Source organism: Nuphar pumila, chromosome 5, assembly GCF_984573655.1.
Source record: "Nuphar pumila chromosome 5, dmNupPumi1.hap1.1, whole genome shotgun sequence".
Taxonomy (NCBI): Eukaryota; Viridiplantae; Streptophyta; class Magnoliopsida; order Nymphaeales; family Nymphaeaceae; genus Nuphar; species Nuphar pumila.
Genome location: NC_143253.1, coordinates 108,385,342 through 108,396,372, shown reverse-complemented (window position 1 = coordinate 108,396,372; position 11,031 = coordinate 108,385,342). Strand labels below are relative to the sequence as shown.

General features: G+C 40.6%; 1 long non-coding RNA gene across 1 annotated transcript; it reads left to right on the top strand.

Annotated features, from left to right (window-relative positions):
- The first annotated feature begins 717 nt into the window (after positions 1-717).
- Positions 718-1,780, top strand: LOC149838063 (uncharacterized). Its single transcript, XR_016431932.1, has 2 exons — positions 718-851; positions 977-1,780. It is a non-coding gene; the product is annotated as an uncharacterized LOC149838063 (long non-coding RNA).
- The last annotated feature ends 9,251 nt before the right edge of the window (positions 1,781-11,031 follow it).

Genomic DNA, 11,031 nt, shown 5'->3' with positions numbered 1-11,031 from the left:
ATACTCCTAACATGAACCCGACCCGTTTAATAAACGGGTTAGGTGAGTCAACCCGTTTAAGCCAAACCCAAACCCGCTTAAGAAGCGGGTTGGCGGGTCGTGTCAAATTTTGCTACCCATATATATATATATATATATATATATATATAAATAAATAAAAGGCCCATAGACACTTCTCTATCAAATGAGATGTACGGTGGTGATATAAATATAAAGAGAATGATTTTGGTTATATGCAAGATGACGACAGCTGCTATCTAAATGATCTGGACACGCGGCAGTAGCAACGCGCTACCACTAATTTTATTCTGTATTCTTTTGTATCCATGCATCAGCTGGCCGTTCCCCCTTTCACAATCACCAAAGCAGGTTATATGTTCCCCCCCGAACAGGGCCGGTACTGAGATCTCATGTTCGGGGCTTCCAAATAGCGCCACGTATACGATCGAGACTGGCATGGTTCCCGATGACAGTCCGCATCATACTGCATCGTAATTTGGTGCCGCAACAAAGACTTAAGTACCCTTTACCGCCATTCGCTTCATCTTCCTCGAACAGACATAAATGCCCTCCTTCTAGAAAACTGAACCGTCGGTTCGTGAAAAGGACAAAACTGCCCTCCATCGTTATCGCGCCAAAACACGTTCCGCAGAGTTTGCGTATGTAGCAAGCGTTATGTTGTAGGATTCAAATAGTTTGAAACAATCCATTCTCTCTCTAAGCACTCTACCGGAGATTCTTTGCTTTCATCTGCAGTCGTCGGAGCATCCTTTCCCTTTGTTCTAGAGCATCTGTTTCCGTCTTACCACTGCTTACTCTACAGTTGGAATATCCAAATTCCCATCGTTTCGGTGAGTTTCGTGTAACAATGTGTTTCTTCAATCTGAAGATTGCTTCTTATACAACGATTTGTTTCTTATGAACCCAAATATTCCGACGATTTCTAATCATGATGATCGTGTAATGTGTTGTGCAGGTTAGCAATGTCTGCGCCTCATCAGATTAGAGATACCCCATCGTTCTATGGGTTGTCTATTAGAGAAGTGATCCGCCAGTCCCATCTAGCTAAGGTTTTTGAAAGATACCAAAATATACTTAAGATTGAGAACGATGAAGACAGGGAAAAAGCCTTGGAATCGTATTATGCGGAGGATTATCCATCAGATATCGAGGCTGCGGACCAAAGGAAGAATTCTGAAGAACGAAAGATGCAGAACCAAGATGACGAAGAGAAGGCAAAGGCAAGAAATATTGCTGAGAATTTGAAAAGAAGGCTGAGGATTGAGGCACTGTTGAGGGAAAAGAGGAAGAAGAATGAGGAGTTTCAAAGTTATGTTAGATATTTAATGGATGAAACTGCGGCAGAATGTAAGAGGAGAGGCTTGGAGCGCAGTGCAATGTTTAAGAAGGCATAGCTACTGAAGAAGGAGGAGGAGAGGCGAAGGCAAATGAATAAGGAGGAGGAAAAGAAAGAACAAAATATTCCTCAGTATGAGGAAGAAAAGGAAAGGCGAATGAGGGAGAAGAAGTTTGAGGAAGCTAAGGAAATGCAAAGGCAGAAGAAGGAGAATGAGGAAAAGAAGGAAAGGCAACAGAAGGAGAAGGAGGAGGAAGAAGAAAAGGAAAGAGAAAGGAAGAAGCAGGAGGAAGAATTCCAGGAAAGAAGGAAACAAGAACTGGAAGAGAAAGAAAGGCGGCGGAAGGAGAAGGAGGAGGAAGAAAAGGAAAGGGAAAGGAAGAAGCAGGAGGAGGAATTGCAGGAAAGGTTAAGGAAGAAACAGGTTGAAGAGGCGAAAAGGGAGAGAGAAATGAAGCAGAAGGATGCAGAAAAAAAGCAGAGAGAAAGGATGGAGAAGGAGGAGGAGGCGAAAAAGGAGAGAGAAAGGATGTAGGAGGAGAAAAGGGAGAGAGAAAGCAAGCAGAGGAAGGAAGAGGAGAAAAGGGAGAGAGAAAGGAAGGAGAAGGAGGAGGAGAATAGGGAGAGAGAAAGGAAGCAGAAGAAGAAGGCGGAGAAAAGGGAGAGACAAAGGAAGGAGAAGGAGGTTGAGAAAAGGAAGTATAGAGAAAGGATGGAGAAGGAGAGCGAGAAAAGGAAGGTGAGAGAAAGGCATGCGATGGTGGAGCCGGTAAAGATGGAGATTGAAATGCAATTGGAGGCAGTGGACCCACCAGAAAGTCCCAGGTTGGATGGAAAACAACAGAAAATAGCGACAAAGGTAAATATATCTGTTCTGTCTGTGAAGATTTAATAACATGTTTAGCGATTTTGGTATAGCGATTATTGTGTTAGGTATTAATTTGTATAGCGATTACTGTGATAGTCTGTCTGCAACCAATATTATTTATAGCGGTTAGTAGAATAGTATTTATAAGTACAAATGGAACTAAATTACAATTGGTAGGAATAATATGTTATTTTGTGTTACAGGGAGTTCACAAGAGAAGTAGAGTAGTAGGTGAAAAACTCGGAGGTCGGTGTCAATGGCCTGTAGTTCTGTCGTGGTATGGTCAGCTGAGTGCATATCAGAAGGACCGATTACGAAATATGCACTTCGGTGGCCTTTTGGACCAGCAATATTTTGAAACTTGCTGGAATACCATGACCCACCTGGTAAATAAATGGAATGATAAGACGAACACATTCCAGTTTGATTCTTTTGAGATCACCATGACTCTAGAAGATGTGGCGAGGATCACTGGCCTTAAGTGCGATGGCAGTGCTGTCCTGTTACGGCATTCAAACTATAAGGCAAGGGAGAAATGCACGGCCCTGTTAGGAATGTCGATGGACGAATGGAGTCAATGTATTTCTGGTGGAATAAATTCCACATCAATGAAGGTCTCATTTTTTCGTAATAAATGGGAAGGCCACTCCACTACTTGTGCATCTGAAATAGCTGACCAAGAGTTGCGCGGCTTCCTTCTATATTTTTTTGGTCTTACATTATTTTCCGATTGTTCTGGTTCGAGAATAAGTTCCATGTAGCTGCAGTACCTGGCAGACTTAGATGAAGTAGACAACTATGCCTGGGGTGCCGCTATGCTCGCACACTTGTACAGTCAACTCCACTGTGCGAGTAACGGTACGAAAACAGTTGGTGGATTTTGGCCATTTGTTCAGGTATTTGTTGATTACATACTTAGTAATTGTAGAACAATCTCATTGCAGGTTGTGGTGTTACTAATAATATTGTTTTTGTTAGGCCTGGGCGTTGGAACATATTATCCCATTGCGTCCTTGTTGTGGCCCTCCGATTTGTGGTTTTCCAAAGATCGGTCGTTGGGCTAGAATAAACGTCGCAGTTTATAATGCTAAGTCCATTTTAGATGGGCCGCAACTAAACGAGGTAAATGTTCCAAAATTGTTTACAATCGCGACAGCATTTACCATTGAGTATTATAAGTCGTTGTAATGTTCATCATTCTTAAGTATCCATCGCTGCAGGATTGTCTTCCGTAGTACATATCGTTGTTGCCATATCATGCGTAAATAAATGTTAATATATTTGTCATTCGTTATTAAAAAGAATTACCAATGTACAGGTTTTGTGGAGACCTTATGGAGATGGGGAGGACGATGATGAAGACGTTGTTGCGGTGGCTGCTAGATTGTCTTACCGCGATTTGTGGCTATTCTGCAATTTTGAAGCCGAGTTGCAGCAAGGTAATCGAGTTCTTCTACAATCTGGCTTGGGGCAGTCTATCCCAAATAAGCCTTTGGAAGTGAGAAGGAAGATGAATAGTGGTGGGGGCAGGAACGTTAATTGGCCCGATCGCTACAGGGACGAATTATTAAATTGGAACTCAGGTGGTTTGATCTCTTCTATTTCGAAACCACATGAAGGACGACAATTTGATCCCTTCTATTTCGAAAGGTATTGGTAACCAATGCGGCGAAATCGGAAGATTGAAAAAATTGTGAACCCATGCCTCCCAACTGCCCCTTCTCATGTTGCAGCCCAGCCTCTACAACCAAAACGTCGTCTCTCTCCGGTTACTACGACTGGTCCCTCAGTAACAAATCGCGAGGAAGAGCGAACACTTACACTAAAAGAGAACATTGTCTCTGCCGCAAGGTTCGAAGTTGTGGAGAGGGAGAATAAGAAATTAAGGGCAGAAGTAATCACTATGGGGATTCAATTGAACTCAATGGTAGAGATGATGACCAGTTTTCTTAATAAAGGTCTCGCAACGAAGATGCCACGCAGGATAAACAGTGCACAAATAAAAAGTGAGAGATAATTCTATGATATTTCATCTGATTCGTCAAGTGCCTCAGAATAAATCGTAGTTTTTCATTTTTATCATGCTAGGTTTTTGTTGTAATTGTATAATGAGTTGTAGTAACGTGACATTATTTTATTGTTTAATTCTTTTTTATTACATCTTTTCGTCTGTGGATCTCTGAAATAAATAAACTTCAATCGAAAATAGATGTTTGTTCAAAAATCATGGCATTGCCTAACCTCTATAGCATCGCTAAGATATATCATTTCTGTTTAGCAATCACTGTATTTGTCTCCGCCTCGAAAGAATATATCGAGTTTTGACGGCGTAAATGATAACAGTCAATAGCGATAAGAAAAGGGTTTGTCGTTGCATGAATATATCGATGTATCCATATACGATAATCAATAGAATAATCGTGAAAGATTATTCATACCCAAAAGCTTGTTATAATGCGACCGACAAACGACGTATTTTTGTAAAAGTGAATAATTAAATTTCGGGGGTGTTTCCGAAAAAGTCCGGCATGTGAGACGACGTATTTTTAATTATTTCTATCGAAAAAGGGCGATCTGTGGAAAGACGTATTTTTAAATTTTTCGAAAGCAATCATTTAATTTGGTGGCGGCTATTGAAAATAGGGCGGCATATGAAAAGACGTATTTTTATTTATTATTAAACGCAATCATTTAATTAGCGGACTGTTTTCCGAAAATGTCCGACATGTGAGACGACGTATTTTTAATTATTTCTATCGAAAAAAGGGCGGTTTGTAGAAAGACGTATTTTTAAATACTTCGGAAGCAATCATTTAATTATCGGAAAAAGGGCGGCATGCGAAACGACATATTTTTATTTATTTAAAATGAAATCATTTAATTAGCGGGCTATTTTAAAAAAAGGGCGGCGTTTTCGAAAAAGGGCTTCATCATTTTTATTTGACTGAGGACGGCGTTTCCGTATCTGTGTTGCAAAGGTGGATCGATATCTCCGTCGAGGCATGGCGCCGAAGAAGGGGACAATCGGAGCAGTACGACCAGCCATGGCGTCCAAGAAGACGACTACGGGTCCAATACGACCCGGCACAACGACAAAGACGATGAGAGCACTACGACCGGGCACGGGGCCAACCGAGAGGACGGTGGGAGCAAAACGACCAGGCACGGCGCCAACTGAGAGGACGATGGGAGCAAAATGACCAGGCACAGCGGCAACGGAGAGGACGATGGAAGCAAAACGGCCAGACACGGCGCCGAAGAAGAACACATCCACATTACCAGCATTAGCGCTTAAGACATATATTTTTTGAAACGCCTGAGCGGTTTAATCAATATTTGCCTTCTCATGTCATATTTGGACTATTCTTGTTTACTGTACACAATAATTTCAATGTCGAATCCTGAATACCACGCTCATGGTGCACACAGTTCAACATCCACAGGCAAGGTTGGGTGACAACGCCCTGACGAGTTCGTAGATGACATCGAGCAGATGCAAGATGAATTTGCAGTTGGGAACACTATCAGTAATTTTGTAAGTATTTAACCACTATCAAATTCTACGTCGTTCCGGTTTGTATGTTTTGAAGTTCGTAAATTTGTGCAACCAGACAATGTGTGATTTTGTCAATTACATCCAGAGCAAGCCAACGAGCAATACAGTACGCATCATCACCCCTTATTTCATGGTATGGCTGTTCCGCTGTTGTTTTGTTTGTTTTTATTACGTACTAAAGTTTCTTGATGGTTAAATCTTACTATTTCGTGCAACAGATGTACGTCCGGCGAAAGCCATACAACATTGGATTCAAAGATGCAGAACCTTGTTGGAACGACGATGATGAGTGCCTAGACATTTCGAAATTTGGAAAGGTAAGTGAACAAACCTCTTCTCAAAGGTTTAGTCGTAACATCCCCATCACGATATGTCTCTAGAATGAGAAATTATTTTTTCGATTCACAGATTTTACTTCCTACACTCTGGCAAAATCCCGACCATTGGGTCCTATACGAGATGAATTTTCTGGAAAAACAACTATGGTGCTACAACTCATTGGACTGCCACAGTGGCGTAGAACGCGACGCTATGCATTTGGTAAGATTGTGGCCATAGGTGAATTGTAGCTATTCGAGGTGGATCAGAGTGTAATATATTATCTCTTTATCACAGGCGGGATTCCTTAATGAGGCTATGGGTGTCGACATTGCCGAGTGGATGTTGCTCTGTGCTGACGATGCTCCTTTACAAAGTAATGGGGTCGATTGTGGCATATTCGTAATGAAACATATTGAAGCAATATACAATGAAATAGATGTTACTTTCCACGCTGTAAGAGCTTTGTATCCGATGTTATTGTTTATTCCTGTTATATATTCGTTTCACATTACATGTTTTGTTGCAGGATATTATGCCGGAAATACGCGACGAAATATGCGAAGAATTGATTGAGTTTAAAAAGAACGACAGACAAAATATATTGTCTTCCTCTCCGCCATCACCGTTATTGCCCTCCTCCTCGACAGCAACCCAATCGGTGCAGTCGCACTGATGATGGCCAGCAGAAGCTCCACCACGTTGTCTTCCTCTCCCTAGCGAGGAGGTCTCAGCACAACCGCCGTTCAAGTGACGGGTGTTCATCTCGTTCCGGTGACGGGTGTTCTAGGAAATGTAAATCGTAATCAGAAATAGTTTTGTGTCGTATGCGCATTACCAATGCTGGTAGAAGTTGTTCTTCAGTAATGAAAAATACTGTACGGAGATAGATATTTCAAAAAAACGCATTCAGTGAACGTATCAATAAGAAAGGTTTGTTCTCAGAAATCGCTGTATTGCTGAACCTACGTTAAGGTACGCCTAAGGCGATTTTTAGGGATGCGTGTGGACGTTCTTTTGGATTTATTTGAGATCGAAAAATTCGGTCCAATCGCATTGATTAATATTTGGAATAGACCCCACTTTGTTCAATTTCATTAATGCGGAGTGCATTATGACTGGTTTTTGTGTTTGTTCTCAGAAATCGCTGTATTGCTGAACCTACGGTAAGGTACACCTAAGGCGATTTTTTGGGACACGTGTGGACGTTCTTTTGGATTTATTTGAGATCGAAAAATTCGGTCCAATCGCATTGATTAATATTTGGAATAGACCCCACTTTGTTCAATTTCATTAATGCGGAGTGCATTATGACTGGTTTTTGTGTTTGTTCTCAGAAATCACTGTATTGCTGAACCTACGGTAAGGTACACCTAAGGCGATTTTTTGGGACGCGTGTGGACGTTCTTTTGGATTTATTTGAGATCGAAAAATTCGGTCCAATCGCATTGATTAATATTTGGAATAGACCCCACTTTGTTCAATTTCATTAATGCGGAGTGCATTATGACTGGTTTTTGTGTTTGTTCTCAGAAATCGCTGTATTGCTGAACCTACGGTAAGGTACGCCTAAAGCGATTTCTTGGGATGCGTGTGGACGTACTTTTGGATTTATTTTAGATCGAAAAATTCGGTCCAATCGCATTGATTAATATTTGGAATAGTCCCCACACTGTTCAATTTTATTAATGCGGAGTGCATTTTTACTGAAGATTTGCTTTTGTTTTAATGAAACTGACGTATATACTTGAAAACTGACGGAGGGTGATAGGACGTTTCATTAATATTTGATTGACACAACACACACTTCCACTTTGCTTCGCGATTAAGGAACCGACAAATCGATAATATTCACACCGACAAGTTTTCATGGTGGTAGCAGTTTTTTCATATGCCAGCAATAAAGCGATGTTTAAGCATACAACATTTCATAGCGATGTTGAATATTATCATTTCGAACATTAGAAGTCTTTGTTCATTAAAATACATCGCAGTCTCACTCAGCGACTGTCAACCACGCCGGTTGAGCGCACATCTTTTATCAATTGCAAGCCTTTTAGATGCTCGCGAGGCCTCCTTCACTTTCCCCTCCGCAATTAGAAAGGACGTCAATTTTTTGCAGAGTTCTTCGCGGAATCCGAGTATATCAACCTGCAAAAACAGATTGTAAGGTAGAAGCAATAGACATGCACTTAATCCCCAATAACAGAGGCGAAGAAATGGCATACAGCATCGAATAAGGGTTCTGCACCATTGTATATTGCTTCAATGTACTTCATTACAAATACCCCGCAATCAACGCCATTATCTTGTAAAGGAGCATTGTATGCCGTGCGATAGATCCACTCGCTAGCATCCACTCCCAAAATGGCTTTGAGGAAACCGATCTGAGAATAATGCGACGGACAGTAAATTCATGACCCCAATACACGACTTGTTCCTCACATAGATATTGAAACTTACGAGATGGGAAATGTCTAGACGTAAACCACTGTGAACTTCCAACGAATTGTAACACCATAGTTGTTTTTCGCGTAAATCCATCACGTATAAGACCCAATGCTTTTCAGATTGCCATAGTGTAGGAATCAATATCTGCAAATAGATCGAAAAATTGATGTTAGCACTTGTTATGCTGTAATATTGCACTGTAGGTTTGTTTGCTTACCTTTTCACTTGACAAAGGGTCTCTGCAGTGATTATCGTTAACCCAATAAGGTATGCCATCTTGAAATCCACTAGAGTATGACAAACAACGTAAAATAGTCTGCAAACCCAAACATTGCTAACAATAACGATAACATACGAATCAATTGGAATAAATCAATAACGGAAAACAACATAAAATAAAATCGATATACCATGAAATACGGGCTTACGCCGCATACAGTCTGGCTTGTTGCACTGCTGTTAATATAACTGACGAAATCGGATATAGTCTATTTGCAGCAAATATGTTGTTGTTAACGGACGTACACATGGCTTACGTATATAGACAACTGCTACTAGTTTCATACTAACAAAATTACTGATCATGTTGTATTGTGCGAATTCACTCTGCATTCTGTTGATGTCCTCCAGGAGTGATTGACTAAGTTTTCGCCCAACTTCGTCGGTGGATGTTCGGCTGAAATGAATGCAGACATTGCAACGAACGATATGAAATTACATTATACAGTACACAAAACACAAATCGCGAAAAACGGCATGAAACAGACGGATTTTGATGAAAATGTAGACGATGTGTAGACAATATACCCATGATTCGCCATTGTTGATCGTGTAGCTATCTTCGTCTGTGTAAGTTTGTATGTATGAAGGAACCGTCTGTTTGATTGTTGCTGGTTCACGAAGTAGAAGACAAACCTAGCTTCTAGTACTCGTGCGACTATTTATGACCTAAAAGATGTACTGCTCAACCAACATGATCAATGAATATTGTACGACAAATCAAACATTTATTGTTATCCGTTTTAACTTCGTAATTCCACTTCATATTCGCTGCATGGCGATTTGTGGTTATCGTTGAATAGCGATTTGTGCAGCAATACTCGGCCTTTGTAAATGGTGTTAGTCAACGCCGATTTGCGGTGTTAAACGATACTAGTATAAATTGATAGTGAACGTTTGTCCATAATAACCCCACGGATCTAAAAAAAACCCACGGGTTGAACCACATATCTTAAGAAATGAAGTGAGGAAGAGAAAAGACACATTGACTAGCGTACTTGCGTGTACATTCCCGGGGCCTACACTTTTATTATGTGCACTGTCATCAAAATCTACCTCATTATTGAATTGCATTTCTTCTCCTGAAACATTCAAGTCAAGTGTACTTGCGTGTACATTCCCGGGGCCTACACTTTTATTATGTGCACTGTCATCAAAATCTACCTCATTATTGAATTGCATTTCTTCTCCTGAAACATTCAAGTCAAGTGTACTTGCGTGTACATTCCCGGGGCCTACACTTTTATTATGTGCACTGTCATGGTAGTCTAACTCATCATTGAATTGCATTTCTTCCGCTGGAACATTCAAGTCAAGAGTGGGTCTAATGCCTGCACCCTTCTTTTCATGTGAATTGTTAGTGCAGATGTTCAATACTTCAGTTGCGTCATAAGTATAGATATTCAATTCTCTAGATCTTTCGATGGATTCAGCTACATCGTCTTTATTACAACCTGATGATAAGCTCAACAATGTTTTAAGCAATATATCAATTTGTGTTTTGTAGCAAAATAGCAAACAAATCGAAATTAACTAACAAAACGGGAGTCTGTTACTAATACAGCGGTTTGAGATACAATGCATACGATGAATGAATGTAGGATACCTGATGGGGTAGAGGCCCTTCCTAGCATCTGCAAACAAGCATTCTTGTCAATAGGTCCCAGCATGTTACAAATATCGATAAGTTTCCAACCTTCGTAAGAACAAGATCTACCTGCAATAACCAGACAATGCCTTAATGGCACATAAGACGACATGCCTTCTTCATCGATCGCATGATGAGATGAAAAGCTACTCACGCTGCCTTAATGGCACTGGTTGGAATGTTTGTGCATCATTGCTTTCTTCGATAATGCCTAACAACAACGTCAAATAAAATAAGACAGTGGAATGTTTTGTAAGCAATATATCAATTTGGGTTAGCAAGCGGCATAGCTTTACTACGATTTAATCAGGATGCATATAACAACGAATACCACTAGGGTTAAGCAAGTCAAAGCAACGATTTAATGCATGACAATATCAAATCAAGTGCAGTTTGATGTTTGCTTAATCTGAGCATCGACTTATCGCTTACCATGCCAATAAAATACACATGTCGTACATGTGTGTTGATGATAACGATCTCATAATATCCACGAGGCTCTAAAGCGAGTTCAATAGAAGTCGCTGAGAGAGCAGCGATATGCATGCGAAAAT